Here is a 22,892-nt window from a genome sequence, read left to right on the forward strand (position 1 = left end):
GGGAGTCCTGGGGGCTGAGGATGGAGGTGGGGAGTCCTGGGGGCTGAGGATGGAGGTGGGGAGTCCTGGGTGCTGAGGATGGAGGTGGGGAGACCTGGGGAGCTGAGGATGGAGGTGGGGAGTCCTGGGGAGCTGAGGATGGTGGTAGGGAGTCCTGGGTGCTGAGGATGGGGTGGGGAGTCCTGGGGGGCTGAGGATGGAGGTGGGGAGTCCTGGGTGCTGAGGATGGGGTGGGGAGTCCTGGGGTGCTGAGGATGGAGGTGGGAAGTCGTGGGGGGCTGAGGATGGATGTGGGGAGTCCTGGGGGCTGAGGATAGCGGTAGGGAGTCCTGGGTGCTGAGAATGGAGGTGGGGAGTCCTGGGGGGCTGAGGATGGTGGTGGGGAGTCCTGGGGGCTGAGGATAGCGGTAGGGAGTCCTGGGGGCTGAGGATGGAGGTGGGGACCTGAGCTGCAAGGGAGATCATATATTCACAAGAATCTCAAACAAAAGCCCCTCAGCCTGTCAGCCCAGCTCCAGCCCTTATGGTAATGAGCAATGAATTACCCACAATGCCCGGCCAAGCGCAAGTGGCTCTTGGCCCAGATCCTAAACTAATTTCTACATGTTCGTGTGTGTATATAATTTCCCTCCCTCCCTCCCTCCCTCTTTCCCCTCATTAGCGGGAAATACAGAGGGAGGGGGCAGAAGAATCCCTGAATGGAAGGGGGGGTGCCCACCAAGGGGCCCTGGCCAGCGGGGCCAGCTGGCACGGGCCTGGGTGCAGACTGAAGGAGGTGGGATGAGGGCAGGCCTGGAGCCAGGGGAGTCTGGAAACCAACAAGCCAGATTTGGCAGCCCAGGGGGCCAGGGAGCAGTGCTGTGTGCGTGCTGTGCAGCCTCTGGCCAACTCAAGCAGCCCAGAGTTCCCCAGCCAGTCTGTGGGACCCAGGTGCTGTTCTGAATTCAGTCTGAGTGCTGCTCAAGGCACTTCCACTTTGTAGCCTCCGCCCTGGCCTCTGAAGTGACCCCTGTCCCACACACCACCATCCACCCTCCCCATGAGCACCACTCCAACTCCCTCGGCCCAGGGTCCTCCAGGGCTCCCACCTCCTTCTGTGAACTTGAGCTTCCCTCACTGGTGCAACTTGCCCTTCTACTGAGCAGGCAGACTCTGGGTTCGAAGCCTTGCTGTGCAGCCTCAGATAAGCAGCCTGGCCTCTCTGGGCAGCATACCATTATTGTAGAGCACCCTCCCTTCGCCACACCCTCCAGCTACAAGCCTGCTGTTCACTGTCAATGGAGGTGGGGCCACCTTTCTCTCATAACCCTCAGCCCTTCAGCCAGCCCCACCTCCCTCAGGAAGCCTCTGAACCTCCCATCCGGTTCTCAAGCTTTCTCCGGTGTCTCCAGAGGACTTTGCTGACTTGGGAAGGCACTCAGATCCTGTGAGCACACGCGTCTACGCACACGCGTCTACACAAACAGCAGGAAGCCGGCTTCAGGCCCCTGCTAGGCTGGGCCAGCAGCACGCTCACAACCCTCCGGAAGAAGCCTCTATAAAAGGAAGCTTATTTTGTGTGTCTGTGCACGTGGGTGCAGCTTTTGTGGAGGCCAGAAGGGGGTGTCAGGTCCCGAGCTGAAGCTGCAGTTAGCGCCATGTGCAGACTTCATGGCCAGTCAGCCACCCACCCTGGGTCCATTTCCCCAGCCATGTTCCCACCCCAGCGGTCTCCTGCTGCAGCGCCCAGCACCTGCTGTCAGGTGGTCAGAGCAGGGTCTGTAGCCCTGTCCTCATCCCAGGCTAGCAGAAGAGGAGCCCAGCCTTAGAGCCATCGGACCAGTAACTTCCCAGCACAGAGAGGGCTCAACATTTGCCCAAGGTCACAGGGCATGCCTGAGGTCACACAGCACTGGAGAAAGGAACTAAGACCTGGCTTGGGCTCCAGACAAGATGTGGGTCACCACCCCTACCCCTTACCACCTGGACTCATTAGTAGCTACATCCTCAGCAACACGTGGTCCTGTGGCTTCCTCAAACATCAAGGGGGCGGGCAATCCCAACAACAGCTATTTCTGAAGCAGCAGGCCAGCACACTACATCCCTCACACCCGTGGGTGGGCAGCGCCCGCCCCGAGGAACTCAGGACCAGGCTATTTCTGGAGGCCAAGGTGAGAAGCAGGGTGGGAGGAGGGGCTGCAGCCTGGGGCTGGCCAGGGCCAGAGAGATCAGTCAGTCCCTGTGGAGAGGGGCCCTACTGTGCGCAGGTTGGAGCAGAGAATACAGCTACCAAGCACAGGCTCCCGAGGAGGTGGAGCTGTCTGGAGGCTAAGGCCTGAGCTGGGGAGGGAGGGGAGAAGGGTGGGGAGAAAGGGAAGGAGGGAGAGAAAGGAGAGGAGGGAGGGGAATGAGATGGGGAGGGGGGAGAACTGAGGGCAAGGGACCAGCAGGGCCTGGGGGCTGCTGGGAGGACGTGGAGGGTGGTGGGCAGAGGGAGGAGCTGAATGAGGAGTTGGGGTGGGGGCTGGAACTGGGTGCGCACAATGGGAGGGGCTTTGCTGAGCCTGGGGACACTGGAAACTGCTTTTCTCCTGGCAAGCCCCAAGCCGTGAGATGAGCCTAGAGAGAGGCCTGAGGGTGCTGATAGGCAGGATGGTGGGGACTTGGCAACAGGGAGGGGTCCCCAAGATCACTGTCAGTCTGAGCACGGCCCATCAGTACCAGCTGTGTGACTCTGGACACTTGCATCCCCTCTCTGACCCTCGATGGAAAAGTCTGTAGTTTTCTCAAAGCAAAGCAGCTTGATGAATTTGAGAGTACTGTGCTCAAAGCACCCAGCGGGGAACCTGGGCCTGGGCAAGCACCCGCAGGGACTTCGTCCACAGTCACCCTTATCCCCATGAGCACCGCATTCCCAGAGAACCCCAGGTTTTGGGGTGGTGCTTCCCATTCGCACGCTCACAACGTGAGCTTAAGGTGGCTTAAGGTGGCTACAGGAGCACCGCCGGCCACCTCCGAGCTGCCTCCCCTCACACTACCAGAAACCCTGCAGGGACCGCGATGGCCCGGTCACCCTGTCACCCCGTCCACGTTCGCGGGGTCACCAAAGCCACCCGCCGCGTCCTGGCCCCTCCGGCGCCGCCAACAATTTGTCTCTTTCTCCTCTGTAAACAAATGTCAGGAAAATAAATAGTTTTAAACGGGCTCATTAATTGAGTTCAGGAAGGAGCCCCTCCCCCAGGCTCCAGCGGCGCAGTCGGCAGGACGGGAGAGGGAACACGGGAGGAGGGACAGGGAGAGGGGAGGACACGGGAGAGGGGACACGGGAGGGGGAACGCCGGAGAAGGGACACGATAAGAACGCGGGAGGAAGATGAAAGGGGGACATGGAAGACGGGCTGGGTGGGGGGCGCTAAGGGAAACAGGAAGGGGTGGGAACACGTGAGGGGTGGGAGGTTCCCCATGCTGCCTGATGTCACAGAACCCCCGGTGCCATCTCTTCTTCCTCCTACTGGAGAAACTGAGGCTGCAGTCCATAAAACATTCCAGGGCCTTGAATCTGGAGCCTTGTTCATGTGACTCCCTGAGCCCCACCTGAACCTGGAGCTCGCTGATTGGGTGCGCTATGGCCCCTCCCCCATTCCCAGCGCCCGGGTCATAGGGTCACGAGGTCACCAGGTCACAGTGCAGCACCTCAATGTTGACCCCTCAGGCACTGGATGGCTCCACTCTGGGCCAGATGCCACTGAGTGCAGCTGAGAGAAGTCACATGAGCACCGAAGTCCACCCAGCAATCCCCCTGCACCTGCTTTCATGGCCCTTGGCCAAGGCCAGAAGGGCACCAGGACGATGACAGCCCAGACTTAAGCCCCTCTCTTGGAAAAGGTCATGAGGCCGCATGGCCAGGGAGATGTGGAAGATGCCCTGGGAATCTCAGCTGCTGGAAAAGCATACTGACCAGAGACACTTAGCAACTGTCCCAAGATCACACAGCTAGAGGGAACAAAATCCAACTACTGGGCTCTTGTCCAAAGAGGAAAGAGGACTCTGCGGGCTCCATGGAGTCGCCGAAAACCACTTTGTGCAGGACTCAAAGGCCCCAGCCTTCCAATACTCTCCCCTTCCTTGTGCATCAGTTTCTCCACCTGCAAGACACAGGCTCCACTCATGGGGCTCTGGAACCCAGCATCCAGCACCTGGTGCCCATGGCTCCCTGGAAGCTGGTCCTCGGTCACAGAGTTGATGGTTCTGCCAGCTGTGTGTCCATGGAAAAGTTGCTAACCCTCTCTTAGCAGGGCCTTATCTCTCTGTGGTCTTGGTGCCTGTACCAGGGCTCACCGGAATGTGAAGGACACGGAGGTCCAGGCTCCTGGCACCCCCACCCACTCGTCACCAGTTGTCCTCCAGTCACTGAAGGATCCCTGGGATAATGTAGACACAATGCACTGACAGCTGGGGAAACTTAGGGACAGGCATGACTCCTGTGTAGATGTGTCCTGGCTTATGGAGGGCGGTGTTGAGGAGGGGGGCTACTCCCAGACTTAAGAGTTTTTGTTCGCTCCATTAGGTCCTCTGGAAGCTAGAGACCAGGGGACTGGAGTAAAATGCCCAATTTCACGCCAACGGGGGGTGTGACATGTGACACAAATTGAGTACTGGAGACACAGATGACATGTAGCTCAGGCTAGCCTCAACTGCAGGCCCCCCCCCCACGTAGCCCAGGATGACCTTGAACTCCTGATCCTCCTGCCTCAACCTCCTGGGTGCTAGAATGACATTGACCACTGAGAAGCTGCTCTTTCTGTGCCTTCCTGACTCAGTTTCCCCCTTTTAACTACTGGTAGGTTCCAAGCCTACTCTACTGCACTGGCCCAGCTGACTCCACACTGAGTGGTGTGGCCTCAGGGACATCCTCTCCCTCTCTGGGCCATCCCTCCCAGACCCTTTCCTCAGATCTGTTGTCCCTGCTAACGCTGGAGAATTCTGGGAAACCGGCCGAGAGTGTTTCCTCTTTGAACTTTTTAAAATCAACTTTTTATTTTATCCATTTTAGCGACGTGGCTTCCAGCATGTGGCCACAAGCGCTTAACCGCTGAGCCCTTTCGTTGACCCCCTTTCTGGATGTGATAGTCCAGGCTAGCCTCACACCTCTGAGCCTCCCATCTACGGAGCTGTAGGCAAGCCGGTCCCTCCAGGACTCTGGGAATCCCAGAGCCCCGCGGAGGTCATTCCCGCCCACCTTGGGCCCCTAACCGCCCCGCAAAAGTGGGGCAGCCTGGTTAGGCAGCCAGCGGCGGGGAACGCCCCAGTTTGCAGCGCTGAGTCATCCGACGCTGTGGAGGGGCTGCGGATGAGGCTGGGGGATGCCAGGGAGCATAGACTCAACAAGAACTCTCATGCAAAACTCAGTAACAAACCTCAAGGCAGCAGGACACCCGTGGTCCTAACCGCTGAGCGCCCAATGTATACATTCCCGACAAACCCTGGGGTGGGTAATGTCTCTTTTATTCACAGAGGAGGGGAAAACACAATAGCACAGAGAAGTCGAGCTGTCCCTAGACCACAGCCAGCAAACCGCAGACATGGGATTTGAACCTTTGCACGGTCCCTTCTCTAACTCCCAGAGTACCACTCTCGGGCTGCGTGACGGGAACACGGGGATCCTCTCCGGGCCACCACGAAAGTCAGAGCGGCGCCATCCTCACCGCACATCCTTTTATTTGCTAATCAAGGGGTTAATTATCAGCTGAATTCGATTAAACACCCACAGGCGTGGGGCGCACAGGGAAACAACCCCACGGAGGCGACATCCGATCCAGCCCGCGCGAGGTCACGGAGTGGCTTCCCCTTGGGCAGCCTGGGACAGATAAGGTGGCAGCGAGCTGAGACACAGCTTAGTCTGGAAACGCAGCAGGGGTGGCACAGCAGAGCACGGGGGGGGGGGGAACAGTGAGGTCACCCTAAAGCAAAGGGGATCTCCCAAAAGGGGGGAGGGGCTTGAGTCAGCTCTAAGGAAGCGGGTAAGGACTGAGTGCAGGGCACGGACCATAGAAGCCCTCTCAACTACAGGTCCCACGGAGAAATGCGTCAATCCCTGGCCGCAGCTCGGGCAGGCGGAGGGGAGGGGGCGGGGCAGCACAGAAGGAAGAAGAAAAGACTAAATTAAAGCGGAGTCGACTGTCGCCTGAACGCATGGAAGATGACACGACACGACACCTCGGGGCGTCAGAGACAAGGCGCTATTATTTTTTTTATATGTAAGAAAAACAGGGAAGCCACGCATGGCCACGGAAATCAAGATGGGGCGACCCTGACATCACTGTCGTGCTGTGCGACCTCAGACAAAATTACCCTCTCTGGTCACTCTTCGCAACCCCAGCTCCTAATCCCAAAGGTCAAAGAGCCCCCTGCGCCTCACACGCAGGTCTCCCAATTCGTGGTCCTCGCTGCCCAGCTGCTCTATCCTCCCCCCCAGCAACCCCTTCTTCACTGCCCTGCAGCCCTGGCTCCCCCAGTAGTCCTGCCCCTCCCCCAGCCCCACTGTCCCGATTTCAGGGGAGACTCTGCCCCTGTTGGTGCGTCCCGGGTCTTCGTTGAGGACCCTCCGGTGGATCTTGGTCGTAGTGTGGCTGTCCGTCAAGTGCAGTCTCCCCCACGACCCCCAGCACCGGCCACAGAGGACAGAGGAAGGGCAACCTCCTCCTCCCGCGACTTCCAGATTCTGGGACTTCAGGTGCAAGGGAGAGGAAGTGGCGGGGACCTGGTAGCCTTTCCTCATCCAAACGCTGGACCAGAGAGGGCTAGAGATGTGCTCTGGGATGCACAGCGGACGGAGAACAGTCCTATCTTAGGCACATATCTCTCCCTCACGAGGGACCTCGGTTGAGGGACACCCCCAAAAGGAAACCACAACCACGCAACATTCTACTATCCCAACCAGATCCCAAGACTCTCCCCTCCAGCTAAGTCACAAGCAGACGAGTGGGGCTCAGGACGACAGACAGGGCTCAGCGCTGCTAGGTGTCCCCCGACCCGGCGGGTTTATAAATATCTATCTTTATTTTTAGGCTTTTCCTCCGGCTCGCCCCCACCCCGAACTTTCTCGATGCGCCCTCCTTCCCCCCACGCGGCGGCTGAGACACAGGGAACAGGTGAGCACGGGGCCAGCGAGACAGGGCCACGCGGCAGGTGGGGACATCAGCGAAGCCACAGGTCCGCGGACACCGAGAGACACACAGAGTCAACGCAGCAGGGGAAACGGAGTCACCAAGAGGCACTTGGCCCCCTGCGAGTCCACGAGGGACGCGAAGACACCCCGACTTCCTGGGGTAGAGACAAGGGCTCCAGAGGCTCTGAGACTAATCCAGTGTGCGGAGGGTCACAGCCACACTGCAGCGTGGGGACCGTGGATGTGGGGTCCCCTTCTGTGAACCTGCCACACACCAAGAGCCCCCAATCCCATGGGACCCGCGAACAGACCTCACGGCCTTCCTGGCCACACCCGGTCGGCATCGCTGTCCCCTGCGGGCGCCGCCCCAAGACTGGCACCTGGCCACAGCCCCCCAAGCCTCTGGGGACACGGATGTCACCCTCCAGGGCGCGATACCGGCCGCAGAGCTCGTCTGGAAGCCCGGGCTCCCGCGACGGTTCGTTCGCCCTGAGCCCAATTAGGAGGATGCTCAGGGCAATCTCAGTGGCGGGTGGCTGGTTTCCCCCGGGGGACTGGGGGTGGGAGAGCCATCCCCAAGAAGAAATGCAATGTCATGGTGAGGGTGTGTCCCCCCATACTCCTTGGGGCCCCACAAGGGACAGGACAGGAGTTTGTGGGTCTCTGGAGACCCAGGCGCGATGGGCAGGGAGACGGACCGGAGGCCAGGCACAGACATTATCTGGGACCTAAGTGTCCCCCCACTGTTCCGAGCTGGGGACTCTGAGGTTGGCCGGGGCGGGAAGCCGCCCCCAGCTCCAGCTGCCCGCCTGCAGCCGCCAAGAAATCAGCTGGCAGAAGGCAGGAGCAGGGACAGAAGGCAGCTGGAGATTGACAGGGGGAGGGACACAAAGAAAGGAGAAAAGACCGGGCAGGGGGGAGGGGAGTCTATGCAAATGGCAGCTCCCACTACCCGGCCTTTAATGAAGGAAGGAGTCGCAGCTGGCGAGAGAGGCCAGAGCCCGAGTAGGAGGGTCCCAGGCTAGCCCAGACAAAGCAGACAGCCGTTCTCTGCACCGGAGAGACAGCAGCACCCCCCAGGGGGGCACAGAAGCCAGGACTCAGGATTCAGGTGCAGAAAGATGGGTGAACAGATGTGTCCACCAATCTAACACCCTCGGGACCCCTCTTGCTCTGTAGCAGACTCTTTGGATCTCCGAGTGCCCATCCAGGCTTGGGACACCTCAGAGGTCTCCGTGTGAGCATCAAGGACGGTTTATTGGGGGAGGGACATCCTTGCTCAGGTTGGAAAGTGAGCGTAAGGGAACCCCTGCCAGGCCAGGAGACACCCGGGGAAGTGACCGTTAGGAGGTTCTACTGGAGGGAGCGACGAGGTGAGGGGTGACCGGGAAGATGGGCGCTCACACCTGCTGCAGGTTTTCGGGGGCATATGGAGGCAGATTTGAGAGCAGGGAAAAGGGGTAACGCACAGGGATTTGGGGGGTGTGGCAATCAAAAGGATCCTCGCTCATAGTGGTGCTGGGGTTTGGGGGTGAAGAGGCTCCACGATGAGCGGAGAACTTGGCCCTGACCCAGCTCGCATTGCAACCGGGGGTACCTGCTCTCGGACCCCATTTCCTTCTGCGCCCCAGTCCCCGCCCCCGGTGACGTCACCACCCTCAGCCAGTCGGGGGGCTCTTGGGGTGTACCGGGGGCCTTAGGGCCGCAGGCTGGCTCCCCGGGGTTCCCCACAGGCCCCCGCATCGCGAGGATGAGGGTGGATGAGGAGTCCCAATCCCAGAGCTGGGGGAGGTCGGGGGTTGGGGGCGCCCGGACTGCAGAAGGGTGGAACCGAAGCCCCAGGTGATCTGAGGCGCCTGGCCCGGTCTGCAGCTCCAGACGCTGACACCGCGCACCGCACACCGCGTCCCCGCCCGGCTGGTGCAGTCGGTGACCCTGGGTACGGGCCAAGTCGCCCGCGCGCGTCCTCATCCCTCCTGGACCCTGTCTCTACCGGTTTCCGTTTCTGTGGGTCTCTGTCCCTCCGGGTCCACATCCCTCGAGGTCCCCATTTCTCCAGCTCCATCCCTCCAGGTCCTCCACATCCCTCTCCTTCTTGCAGAATCCGATTACGGCTGCAGCCCGGACCCCCTTCGGAGCACAAAGGCCGAGAAGCTTGGAAGCACAAAGCCGGCGCCGCCCACCCCGCCCCTGTGTCCCCCGTGCGCCCCGTGCACCCCGGTACCTGCGGGCTCCGCATGCTGCTCCCGGCACCGGGTCGGCCCGGGCTCCGGCGGCTCCGCGTGTGCGCGCGGCCCGAGCTGCCTGGCGGGCGGGGCAAAACCCCACTGCGGCTCGCGCGCCCCCAGCCGGTGACGTCACCCCTTCCGCCGCCGCGGCCCTGGGGCCTGGCCGTGTACAGTACTGCGCCTGCGCGCAGAGGCCTGCCCAGTGAGGAGGCGCTGTTGGGTCACGTGCTTCAGGAGCCTGTAGAAGGCCCGGGGAGCACGTGGGACGTGGGACACGTGGCCCAGCCTGTCTCCTCTGGATTCCTTTTAAACTCAAGTTCTGGTGTAGCCCATGCTGGCCTCAAGTTACACTGAGGATGACCTGAGCCTGCTGCCTGTCTCCCCACTCTGCTTCCTTTGGCCAAAATATCCTTTCCCTAAAATCTTTCCCATCAAGCCCGCCTTGCTGGCTGAAGAGGCTGAAGCAGGAGGACGTCGTTTTTGAACAGCCTGGGATAACAATGAATTCGAGACCAGCTTGGGAAAAGGAGGATGAACTGGGCATTAAAAAAAAAAAGTGGGGTTGGGGCTCAAAATGGCTCGGCACATAGAGGTGTTTGCAGCCCAAGCCAGAGAACCTGACTTCAACCCCCAAAGTCCCACAGTGGAAGAGAGATCTGACTCCTATGGCGCTGACCTCCACATGTATGCACACACCCATGTCCACTGAGTTACTAGACATTCCAAACAGATGAAATGCAGCAAAAGACTGAAAAACACCTTAAAGAAAAGAGTAGTCACGGGCATGGGGTGCATAACTTTTTGACAGCAGCAGGAGGATTGCTGCAAGTATGAGTCCAGTGTGGACTGCACCCGAGACCCTGCCTCAAACAACGAAACGATTTTGTTTTACAGTCTGGGTTTTTCCCCCTCTGGAATTCATTCATTCGGGCCCAGAGCTGGAGACATGAGCAAGAGCCTGGAGCCGAAGAGTCCGGGCGGAAGGACTGGGTCATAAACGGGGGAGAGCGCCATGAATAATTGACAAGGAGCCTAAATTAAGAACAGGACTTCCCAGAGCCTGCACCGCGGCCAGTTTAGCAGAGCCGGCTTTGTCCTCTTGCCTGACTGGGGTGACCCTGATTGGCGTACCTGGTGCTAGTCGAGACTGGAGCGTGTAGAAGGTGCCAGAGGTTTGCATAGTGTTCAGGGGCCCTTAGTGTAGTTTCTCTCGTGCACTGCAGGTACTTGAAGTTTGGGTACTCCGTGGAGATGTCTGGTGTTGCACACGGGTGTCACGTCCTTGCATAGTCCCTGCAGGTGTGTGGCACTGTTGTCTGCACACAGTGTGTACTCATATATTATGGAGCTGGGTGCTGGCAGGACTGGCCATGCCAGAGCAGACCAGCCGTCCATCAGGGAGGGAACCAGGCCTTGCCTTGTTTGTCCGAACTGAGTAACCGCTTCTGCCCCCCGGTCCTCGTGTGCAGCGAAGGGGAACATGTAAACCGCGGGTCTGAGAGTCTGGAAGCTTCCAGTGGCCATTCATCCCCTCTTAGATCCCTGCTGTGTTAAATGCCATTTACACAGAAGTAACAAAACAGAACAATCGGCCCGCAGCTGACAGAGCATAGACAGGCAACAATATATCAACCCAAAGCGGGTTATGTGTTCAGCCACTTAGAGCGGCCATCGCTACCTCTGCTTCAGTCAGAGCAGCAGCCTCCTCCTGCTCCTCCTTTGCCCCTACTCCTCCCACACAGGTTCCAGCCTGCCCCAGGGCCCTCATACATGCTGGTCCTCAGCCTAGTAAGATGTTCTTTTCGCTGTTCAGAGACGACCATTCCCAGAACCACTTCCTGTCAGACTGTTCCCAATATTGTGCTGAAGAGGTATCCTCACAATCAGAAATGCTATGACCCTCAGTTTGCTTCTCATGAGGCAGGCTCCTTGCTCGGGTTGTGCCTCGATGTCCTGTCTCTGTGTGGCAACAGCTGGTGACTTAGGGCTGTAGGAAGAGTGAGGTGAGCCATCCTACCAATCACCTAAATTGGTGGAGCCTAGAATTCCCCAAGAGAGGCTTGGGGGCATGGCTCAGGCGGCAAGGTCGGGGTCAACGCTTAATTTTGCACAATGATTTCGGCATATTCTAACTGTCACTGTTGTTGCACCCAGCCCCCTAAGGGGAGGTACTGAGCAGTGACCATATTTGAGCAGACCAGCAGAACTGGTCTTCTCTGAGGGGGCTGTGTTGGGCCCAGGGCGGGACCCAGTGGGCTCTAAACTTCTGGTTTCTGCCCAGCCTGGCACACACACGAAGGGCAGTATGACTCTTTGTTGGGTGAAAAGTTCGCTCTGGAACATTCCTTCCCTCCTGAGTCTGTGGGGATGGAAGGGCTCTCTCCAGATGCCCACGCTCTTCTTGGCAACTTCCAGTACCCGGTAATTATTTCCTCTCTTTTTCTCTTTTTCTCTCTTTCTTTCTTTCTTTCTTTCTTTCTTTCTTTCTTTCTTTCTTTCTTTCTTTCTTTCTTTCTTCCTTTCTTCCTTCCTTCCTTCCTTCCTTCCTTCCTTCCTTCCTTCCTTCCTTCCTTTCTTTCTTTCTTTTCTATTCCAGTCGAGTGTCCAGTGTCCACAAAAGGCTTCTTCTAGCCGAGTAGGGATTCTGTGATTGGAGCTCATGCCGCCAGGAGGCAGAGACAGGGGGATGAGGGACTTAAGAATCAACCTCGACTGTAGAATGAACTTAAGGTCAGCCTGAGGTAAAGAATTTTTTTTTCTCAAAATAAACATACCAGAGTGGCTCGAATGCCATCATAGGACAGAAACTCCAGCACGTGTCTACAAACACAATTCAAAGCCTTTGCTGTCATGGGTGGCTGGTACAGGTTGGGAAGGCCACAGTCTGTGATTCAAGGGTGCCCAGAAAGTGCAGCCCCCAACACCCCTGTCACAGCAGGAGAAACTGAAGCTGCCAGACAAGAGGCATTGTGGGGCTCTGGGATATGTTTAGGATTTGTTTGTTTGATTGTTTGCGACAGAGTTACACTTAGCAAGGTTGACCTCAAATTTCCCACCTTCTTGTCTCATTCTCCTGAAGGCTGAAATGACTGGTGTGCACCATCACACAAGCTCTGGGCTAAGCTTGCTCTCCGTTGACAAACGCCTGTGTTGTTAGAAAAGGCCCGGGACGGGACAGAACCCAAGCAGGAGGAGCCCAGAAACCTTTGTGGCTGCAGCAGTTCCCAGGAGGAGGGAGCAGGAGGGGTGGGGCAGAGTGGGCTGCAGGAAGGGCTTGTGCTGTGGAGGAACCTGGGAGTTATGGAGGGCAATATGCAGAAAGCGGACCCTGTGTTCACTGCTGCCCTCTGGTGGTAGCTACAGTAGCTGGCACGTGAAGGAGCTGCCTGAAACCCCAAAGCTGGACTCAATGATTACAGACAGTCTCTGTTCCACCCCACAACCCCCTATTCCTGGCACACTGTCCTCCAAGGATCTAGCTATGGTTGGTGTTCTGTGCAACAAAACAGGCACAGGGAGGTCAAAGACCAATCTGGTGTCACATGGCATAGGCGGGAGTGTAAACCCAGTTCCTGTATGCTGGATAGAGTTTAGGCAAACCTGGGCGAGAGGGGGACTTGGTCTTGAGATGGGGTCCTCTTTGCCCTGGCATGAAAGGTTCCTGAGAAGAAGCAAGTGGAGTCCCCCAGCTCCTAGACTGACTGGACTTGCATGTTCCTGCTCCCGGGGCCGAAGTCTTGCTCCTGGTGCAGAGGGGCCGTGACAGGTTTGGGCCCCTCGAAGCCTTACACAGTTTTAATTCTTATTTCTCTGAAAGAAGGACCCTGGAGCCCTGCACACAGTTTTCTCACCCATTATCCTCTGGCTATTCTTCCTGTGCTTCACTGTGACCCTACTCACCCATGTCCCCAGGTCAGCCTAGGGCCAATCTTAGATACCTCCCCTTGTTGGGACACAAAGACCCGATGTGGGGCAAACATGTGGTTGCTGGAACAGAATGTTCAAAGGCCCTGGGGCTGAAGAACACAGGTCTCCAGAAAGCAGAGTTGAAGGGCCCTCTGTGGAAAGGAGGGAGTGAGTCACACCCATGTGCCCTCCATTGTTAGATTGTCATCGACTTGATCAGCTGAGGGGGGGCAAGGGCTTCTCCAATCGGCACATGTCATCTGCTCAGCACCCTCAGAGTCAAACTTGGGAGTCAAGTGACAGTGGAAAAGCGAAAGGGAAAATTATTTTTAAATCCTCACTTCTCAGGAGGATAAAGGGACACGCCGTTCCAACTTGGTGAGGGTTGGGGAGTGCCCGGGTGTAAAGATGGACACTTCCTGTCCTCAAAGCTGCCTACACTGGGTCCTCCACACTGGTGGGAGTTCAAGGCTCCATGCCAGCGCTGGATAGAGGCTATGCAGGCCACAGACTACCCTTTCCTCAAAGGTCACATCAAGGTCACGCTTGGTCCACATAGGTTCCTCCCTGAATCCTGCATTTTAGTTTTGTTGTTTCTTTGGGGGTGGGGGAGGCATCACCCCATATGTAGCTTTCAAAGAAAGTTCTGAAAGACTCAGGGACAAGCTGATATATCTGAGACCATGTCTCATTAAAACATAAATATGCTGGGGTGGGGGGTGCTGTCGCAAGCCTTTAATCCCAGTACTCAGGAGGCAGAGGCAATTGGATCTCTGAGTTAAAGGCCATCCTGGTCTACAGAGTTCTAGAACAGCCAGGGCTACACACACACACACACACACACACAAACAACAACAACAACAACAACAACAACAACAACAACAACAACAAAGCAAAGCAAAGCAAAGCAAAACAAACAAACAAACAAACAAAAAAAACCAACAAAAATATTATGAGCATCAGTCTCAGAGTTGCAGGAAAAGAAATTTTAGAATCTACTAGTGCTGTCTGCTTATTGGCTCCTGGAAAGAGCTTGGTTGTTGATTAGTGATGTCTGCCATTAATCAACTAGAACATAGGGGTCTGTGTGTTAGTGCTCCCCAGGGTCAAGAGGCAGTTTCTGTTCATAGAAACCACTTTACAACCTCCAAGGAGAGCATTAAAAGAGTTGTTGGCTGTCCTTGTCTGTACAGGTAAGTGTGGAGCTTCCTGGGACCCTATGATTGCTGGTTAAGTTGCTTCTTGTCTCTGATCCTTGTTTTGTTTTTTTTTTTTTTTTTCTTCTAAGAAAGGACTGAGGAAAGAAAAAAAAAGAAAGGACTGAGAAGCCTTGCCAGTCTGGGGTTATTGGTGGCTTGCTGTGCCTGCTCCAGGCTACTGTGTAGAGCTCAAATCAATTCATTTGCAACTCCAGCCCCAGGGCTGAGGCCAACTCTGCTCTGGAGATCTCAGATCCCCTCAGCCACATCACACAGCTGCGTTCTGCCCCCCTCTCCCCACGTCCACACTTGGTGACAGCCTGTGAGAGATGGAGGCAGAGGGGTCCTGGGCGGCTGTCCACACACCTGCCCTCCATTCACTGTCCCTTGCCTGGATGGCCCCTGCCTATGCCTGGTCACACTCCAGCGGTTGGCCCTGTGTCCCACCGCAGCGTTTATGTCTGCAGGTGGCCCAGACAGCATTGCCTGCTTCAGCACTTGGCAGAGACCTGCTTGAGGCAGAGGGAGAAGGGACATTTCTCAGTTTGGGCACTGAGTGGTCTTGTCTTGAGCCTCTGTAGCCTAGACTGGCCTTGAACTCATAGCAGACCTCCTGCCTCAGTTTCCCAAATTGCTTGCATAACAAGCAACTGCAGCCATACCCAGCTCCAGCTCTGTGGACTATTTCTTGTGGTATTGTCCAAAAAAGGCAGGAGAAAGAAAAAAAAATGCAGCCCGGAATGGGTACTGCATAGCTGTGACCGCAGCACTCAAGAGGCAGGGGCAGGTGGATCTCCACAAGTTCAAGGCTGACCAAGTCTGCATAGTGAACTCTTCTCAGCCACAACTTCACACTGACACCTGTCTCAATAAAATAAAAAAAGATGTGTATTAATATGTGAATGTGAGCTGGGCATGGTGGCACACATCATTAGTCTAAGCACTAGGGAGGAGGAGGCTGGCAGATCTCTGAGTTCAAGGCCAGCCTGGTCTACAAAGTGAGTTCTAGGACAGCCAGAGCTACAAAGAAAGAACCTGCCTCAAAAAAAAAATCAAAAGAACAACAAAAATATGTGATTGTGTAGAAGGGCACAGGGCGACACAGTAGCAGCAGAACATGATAGGATCAGCCATGTACCCTGAAGCTCAGGGGCAAAGGACTGTGGCAGTGGCCCCTGGGACAGGGCACTGGGCCCATAACACCATGTAGGTTCTTCTGAATTCACAACAGCAGAGAAATGTGATTAAAATCCTATTTATGATTTGGATCTGCTGTGTGACTTTTTGAGAGTCACTCTATCTGTGTCTCACCACTGCCCTCATCTACAAAGCAGGATGGCGAGTGGCTGGGAAGACTGCCTGCTCTTCTTCTTTGACCCTGCCCGTCCAGAAGACCTCAAAAACTCCATTCTTTGGGCTGAGCCAGGTTTTCAGTTCTTGGCACCAGCCACAATCTCCTCAATGGTGATCTCACCCCTTCCTCCCTCTCCTCCCTCCCCTTTCTCCAGGGAACAGCCTTGGAGCAGGTGACGCAACCTGGGGAAACTGAGTCCCTCAGGTCAGGGGTACTCCCACCACACCTGGCTTGGGAGAGAGGGAGGGAGGGATTGAGGGAGGCGCACACCCTTCAGGCACTGTGTGCTCAGGGGAGGGGGAGGGGAAGTGTCTCCCTTTTCCTAATTAGCCTCTCAGAGGAACCTGTTGCCCAACAGAGGAAGAAGTCCTAGGCAGGGCAGAGGTGGCCTGGCTCTTCATCCTTGGCCCGTAGCTTCTAGATCAAGACCTGTCAAAGCAAGACTTAGCATTTTCTTTTTCAATCTTCCTGGAGATCATAAGAAAACAGTTTCAGTGGAGTCCTTAGGACCTGACCCGGTGTCTCACTTCGAGACCCTGGGTATGTCAGCCCAAAGGCTTCTGTGTCACAGGTAGAGGGTAGACAGACTGACCAATGTCACCACACAGTGATCTGTCCACAGAGGTGTGAGATTCAATCACGTAACGCATCCTTATATGCCAGGGTGAATCTCAGAAGGAGTGACTGGAACCCCGCTATCCAGAGAGGGAAATCGAAGCAAGAAAGGTCTGGTCACAATGGTGTTGGGACTGGAGGGGCTGAATATTGGATTCTGTACCTATAAGACAGCAACTAATGATGTCATTACCTTGGGAGTCTGCAAGTGGGGGGATAGGGAGAGCCAGTGACAAGGAAGGCAGCAGGGGAAAACTGTGCAGGACACCTGGTTGGGGGGGGGGCGCAGCTGACGCTTCGGGGGGGGAGGGAGGTGACAGAGAGACAGAGATGGGGAAACAGCCAGGGTCTAAAGAAATGACAGGGTCACAGGCCATGGACCAACGAGGAGCTGGTTGGATGGATGGGAGGATAAGGGTGGAGGGATAGATGAATGGGAAGGTGGGTGGATAGATGGGTAGGTAGATGGATGGACGTTTGGATGGATGAACAGATATTTAGATGGATGGATGGGAGGATAGGAGGATGGATGGATGGATTGATGGATGGATGGATGGATGGATGGATGGATGGATGGATGGATGGTTGGATGGATCAGTGGATGGCTGTTTGGATGGATAGATGGATGGATGGCTGTTTTGGTAGATGTTTTGATAGATGGATGGGTGGATGAATGCGTGGCTTGAAGGATATGTAGGTTGATATTCTTAGTTCCACTGATCTATGTCAGTCTCACATCCTATCTGACCTTTGCTTCTGATCTGAGGTCCTTGGGGAATCCTTGGTCCCTTCTCTGCCCACATCGCTACAGCTCCACTTCCCTGTGAGTTAAAGCACAAATGCTCCTCTCATCCCTTTAAGCAGTGCCTGATCTCCCCATGCTGCCCTCTTCCATCTCTGGCTTCCACTGCCTTTGTTCCACCCACAGGCAATGTTCAGGCTGCCTTGGGCCCTCTGTGCCCTCTCCCGGTTCCTTTGTCAATGCTCAGAGACTCTTCTCTTGGCCTCTCCATGGCCTCCACTCTCTTGGGTCATTTCCCCTTAGTCTGTTCCTGATACTTGTCCTTATGGTGACTTTGTTTCCTCTTCTAGCACATTCCATGGGCTTCTCACACAGTCTTCATGAATGAAGCAGATTTAGAGGCTGTGGCTGTGGCTGTGGCTGTGGCTGAGGCTGAGGCTGTGACTGAGGCTGTGGCTGTGGCTGTAGCTGTGACTGTGGGTGTGGCTGTGGGTCAGTGACCATAGTGCTTGCCTCACAAAACTGAAGATCTGGGTTCCAATCCCAGGCACCACTCAAAGATATGGGTGTGGTGCCCTGTAATGCAGCCTTAGAGACTCAAGCCCTGGAGGGTCCATGAGGCTTGATGACTGGTTCACCCAATAAACAAGTTCCGGGTTCAGTGAGACTCTGCCTCAAAGAACAAGAAAGAGAATGGGCAACAAGGATCCCTGACGTTATCCCATGGCTTCTGCCTACATGTGCTGACATTAAAGACTAAATATATGGGGCTGAGGCAGGACTCAATGTGGTCAGAGCACTCGCAGGCCTGGCAGTCTCCAGGTAAGCCAGTTCCAGGCTAGCCCTCATAAGGCCTTGCAGGCATCTGCACTCAAGTACTTAGGTGTGTGCATGCTCACACACACACCCATGAAATAAACCTATTTTAAGGGAGACACACCCATGTGCTGAACAGTCTATGTCTGGCAAGACCTCCCCATGAGACCTGCACATGGTGAATTGAAGGGCAGCCTGAACTACGGAGTAAAACCCCTGTGTGCAAAAATGGTAACAGTCAGAGAAAAACTGAAAAGACAAGACACCTGCCCCTTGACAGCAACAGAGGTCTGGCCTTTGCACTCACCATCTTGCCTTGGCCTCTGCACATCCTCAGCCTCCCCCACCACACACACACACACACACACACACACACACAAGCCTCATCGCCCTCCCCTCCCCTCCCCTCCCCTTCCCCTTCAGCCTCCTCTCTCCTGGCTGCTATCCCAGTCTGATGGCTGACCTTCAGTGCGCAAGCGTAAGCCTTTCGCACCCCAGCCCAGCCCACATGAGCCTGGGAAGAAATGTAAAGGTCGTGGTCTATAATTGAATTTTCTTGGAGATAAAAATAGAATCTTTGTAATCGGTTAAATGGTGCCGAGGAAGGTGGGGCTGTGCGGGGATGGGGACACCGGTTTGGGGGGGTTCCTGTAAGGGCAAGGGGAGGCCCGCTGGGGAATAGGGAAGTCTTACATGGTCCCAGGAGTCTTCCCCAGCTCTGCAGAAGCCTAGGGGGCTAGCCTAGAAGCAAGGGGGCGTTTCCAGAATTTTCTCCTCCACAAAAGGTAAGGAGGGTGTGAGATTTGCTAGGTAGAGGGAGGCAGGATACTCATCCTGGGTCCTGTGTCTGCAGAACCACCCATGACTCCCATTCTTCTCCCCATGGGGCTTCCTTCTGAGTTCCCACCTCAGAACGCAAGTTCTTGCATTTGGAATGAAACTCATCAGGGCAGACTGGCCTTCTTTCACTTCCAGGAACACCTTCACCACACACAGCAGCACCCAGGACCCAGCAGGCCCAAAGCCTTCAGATGAATCCAAGCCCCACCAGCATTTGTTTTTATAAATAAAGTTTTATCGACATACAACCCTGTTGTTTGCAGCCAGTGTCTGCTTTCAAAGACCCTCATAGATCAGGGGTGAGGTGGGGAATTCTAGGAACATTTTTGTTTCTAGTCGGCCTCCATGGAACCTAGGGTGTCCTCGTGTGACGGATGAGAGTGAGATGTGGCTGCCAGGTCACAGCCCTTGAAAGCCCTTACCTGGCCCTGTGCCCTGAGGCTGGTGATATTTGCGTCTATCAATCTCTACCATCCGTTAACCGGCCTAGTGAAGCGATTAGCATGTACATTTTACATGGTCCCATTCTATATTCCTTCACAGGGGAAGCATTGTAACTGTCACCCCACACGTTAGGACCTCATTATATATACTCAGTGGTCACCTGGCAGGTGTGATCACCTGGCCAAGTGATCGTCAGGTTCCGACAGCCTCTAAGCAGCACCCAAGCCGCCATGAGCACCGTGAGAGCAGAAAGTCACAACCCCGTCTTCAGAGGACACTGTCCAGATGAGATGTGCACTCCAGAGCTGTAAATCCTGATTGCAGTGTAACCGTGCACAGAAAGTCACGTTCTGCTGGCAGTGGTGCCTGGAAGCAGGGCACTGCAGCCTAGAACTCACTATTAGACCAAGCTGGCCTTGAACTCAGAGACCCACCTGCCTTGGTTTATTTTGACACAGTGTCTCTCACTCATCAGGCCTGTGAGGCCCAGGCACCTTCCTGTCTCCTCTGCAGGTTTGATACTCCAGACACCAGCTACACCAGACGGCATGCACGTGGTTTCTGGGGATCGGAATTCAGTTCCTCTTGCTTTCTCTGCAAGAACTTCAACCCCGGATCCATCTCCCCGGTGTCAAGGTTGCACCAACTGGGAATCCATGAAGGAATCTGAGAGAAGCATTTTCTAGAAATTTCTTCAGAGGAGAGGGAGAGCAAGCACCCACAAGCAGGATGCCCTGGGGATCTGAAGGTGTTTTTGTTACACAGGCTGTCACAGCTTTACTGACAGCTACACATCACAACAAACAGTCCACGCTCCCACAGAGGTTGGTCTCCTCCTGCTGGATTCAGAAGCAAAGCCAAATGGGAAGACCTTTACTCTCCTGGTTTGTCAAGTTCTGTTCTGTGGACACATTGCAGAGCTCTTCAGCTGGGCAGGAGCCATTGTGCCGTGGCTGCTCAGCATAAGAGGTTCCAGTAGGTTCTATGGTAAGTCTTGGCAAAAAAAAACAAAAACAAACAAACAAACAAAAAACACAGAGCAAATATAGCTGGAGAGACGGGGAGGGTCTGGGGTGATGTGTGTCCCCTGTCCTGGGGCATTTGCACTGCTGCTGAATTCTCCCCAGCGCATTTCACCCTGCTCACTTTCTGTCTGTCCCCAACAGCTGCTGCCAGACTTTCCTGCTGTTTTCTTCATTGTCTGGTTGCTGGGACCTTGTCTCATATACATTTGGTACTCAATACCTGAATGAATCAAAGGCCGAGGGAGAAGGATTGCTGAGGTTTTGGGGCCAGGTATTCCCCACCACACACTCCCCTTTCTGAGGGCTTTTCTGTCTAGTGTGGGTGGTGTCCACTGGGCTGCGACAACCTCCTGCCGGGATCGCTGTGCTGGCATGGCCCGACATTTGTTACCGGGATGGAACATCTGGACCGTGTGTGGCTGGCAGCTGGTAAGGAGCCACAGCGGCAGGCAGCCAAGCGATGACGTCTCCGCCGTGACACGCCCCCATGATCAGGCAGAGCCCCCCTTCCACGCTGCGCCCCCCCCCCCCCAGTCCGGGCCACAGGGCCGCTGTGGACAGCTCAGCCTGGATCAGGTCACCTCGAGAGTCTAGCGCCCTCTGGTGTGGTTTGGACATGTTAGATATAGCCTGGGCTTTTGCACAGCTTCATGGCTGAGCCACACCCTGGCCTCCTTGACCTTGTTTTGGGGGACAAAGTCTGGCTAAGTAGTCCAGGCTAGCCCTGAGCCAGGTTCCTCCCCCAACCCCCGACTCCTGTGCCCCAAGTGAAGGCTCTATCTAGAAGCAGGAAGGCCACGTGAAGGCCCAGACTCTTCCTTAGAGGTTTTGTGGTGTTAGGGAGAGCGGCTGAGGGTCTCCCAGACGAATCCTCCCACGAAGCAGTTTTATCCGGTCCCTGGGCCCCCTGGGAGCCAAGGAGTTAAAGCCAGGATTCCCATCCAGACCTGGAGAAAGGTGCCCAGGCCCTAGCAATGACCCTGCTGCTGACCTCTGCTGGCAGCAGGCTCAGCCAATGAGGAAGCGCAGCGGGTGCCGAGGAAACGGTTGCCATGATACCAGGAGCCGCTGGTCTCTGGAAAGGCTGGTCTGAGGGTGAGGGGCTGGGGAAGAGGGGTTGCTTGCTGCGTAACCATAGCAACTCTGCAGCCTCAGGGCACCCGGGTGCTCACACCCATTCCCCCTAGAATACCCAGAGAAGGGCGATCTCTGCCTTGACTCAGACTGGGAAAGTGAGGTTCATGGACACCTGTCACTTCCTTCTGCCTACTCTGGGTTACAGTCTTGGAATAAAAACCCACACTTGGTATGTGACAATGTCAGGAAGTCCCTGGCAGGGGGAGGGTGGGGATGGATTTAGAAGACCAAATTTATGGACCCTGGGGGATTAGCTGGAGTAACCCTAGAAGGCTTCCTAGCAGAAGCACCTTTATAAACCTCCCCAAGTGCTGTGAGGCCCCAGCCAGGGCCACCCTGGCACCCACTGATTCCTCCTCAAGGATTCTCTAGCCAGGTGATTGTGCATGCCTTGGGAGGCAGAGGTAGGGGAATCTCTGTGAGTTCCAGGCCAGCCTGGGGATTACAAAGTAAAATCCTGTGTCAAACTATCTAAATGCTAAACCTTGCTAATGACCACTCCAGTCCTCTCCTGCACAATCAGACGGGTCATTTAATTCCAGGACAACCTCTGGTCTGTTCATCTGTCTCCTCCTGGCTGTGCTAATCATCCTTTCCCCTTATCACAGCAGCAAGAGCCACAAGCTCTAGTCACCTTGTGTGTCTGCCCCAGCCCAGGCCTGGCAAGGTGGCAGGAAAGGCACCAGACCTGGGGGAAGAGCATGTTCAAAGGCTCCAAGAACAAGGTGGGACATAAGGGGGACTTACTTAATGGCAGCACACAGACAGGGATTAGGGGTACTGGGGCACCCTATGGGGCGTCCCCTCTCCAACCTCTTTCCAGAGTCACCTTTGTAGTAAAGTCATGTGGGTGTCTTCTCCTCTTGATCCTCACCTCTGTCTCCTTAGGCTATGACCCAAGACTGACTCAGAGTGACAATGACATGAAAATCAAGGTGCTGGAGAGCAGAGATACTCTGCAGTTAACAGTATGCAAGGCTCTTACAGAGACTCTGAGTTCAGAGTCCCAGCACTCTTGCTGGGCTGCTCACAACTGCCTGAGACTGGAGCTCTGGCCTTTACATACCTGCCTCACAGACTGTAAAAATAAAGTCAACTGAGGGCTAGAGAGATGGCTCAGTGGTTATGAGCACTGGCTACTCTTCAACCCCTCTGAAGAGTCAGGTGGTCCTGAGTTCAGTTACCAGCAACCACATGGTGGATCACAACCATCTGTAATGGGATCTAATGCCCTCTTCTGGTGTGTCTGAAGAGAGTGACACATGAAATAAATGAACCTTTTTTTAAAGTCAATTGAAAGAAATTGGATAATAATTATCACTATTTCCCCTCTTAAGGGCCTCAGCCAGGGTTTCCAGGAGTTTCTGTGTTTAGGAACAACTGCATGCAGGACACCATGTGCCTTATTATGAATGAGAGTGGGTATTGGGACAGGCCTCC

The 22,892-nt window shown here is 55.5% G+C and overlaps 1 protein-coding gene and 1 long non-coding RNA gene across 11 annotated transcripts in view; one reads left to right on the top strand and one right to left on the bottom strand.

The window, feature by feature from the left end:
• The window catches only part of Ptprs (protein tyrosine phosphatase receptor type S), a 64,684-nt gene extending 55,173 nt beyond the window's left edge, over positions 1 to 9,511 (bottom strand). For 6 of the 10 annotated variants that reach the window (XM_029471142.1, XM_029471152.1, XM_029471148.1 and 3 more), the window contains exon 1: positions 9,371 to 9,475. The gene's annotated coding sequence lies outside the window, so the exon portion shown is untranslated. Of the gene's footprint in view, positions 1 to 7,457; positions 7,480 to 9,139; positions 9,306 to 9,370 lie in introns of those variants that run through there. The other 4 variants (XM_021149931.1, XM_021149927.1, XM_029471144.1 and 1 more) reach the window with 3 other exon arrangements.
• An 11,914-nt stretch (positions 9,512 to 21,425) lies between these two features.
• Positions 21,426 to 22,554, top strand: LOC110284398. The gene is made up of 3 exons (XR_002376926.1): positions 21,426 to 21,621; positions 22,061 to 22,177; positions 22,341 to 22,554. It is a non-coding gene; the product is annotated as an uncharacterized LOC110284398 (long non-coding RNA).
• Positions 22,555 to 22,892: the final 338 nt, after the last annotated feature.

Source organism: Mus caroli, chromosome 17 (assembly GCF_900094665.2).
Source record: "Mus caroli chromosome 17, CAROLI_EIJ_v1.1, whole genome shotgun sequence".
NCBI classification, from domain to species: domain Eukaryota; kingdom Metazoa; phylum Chordata; class Mammalia; order Rodentia; family Muridae; genus Mus; species Mus caroli.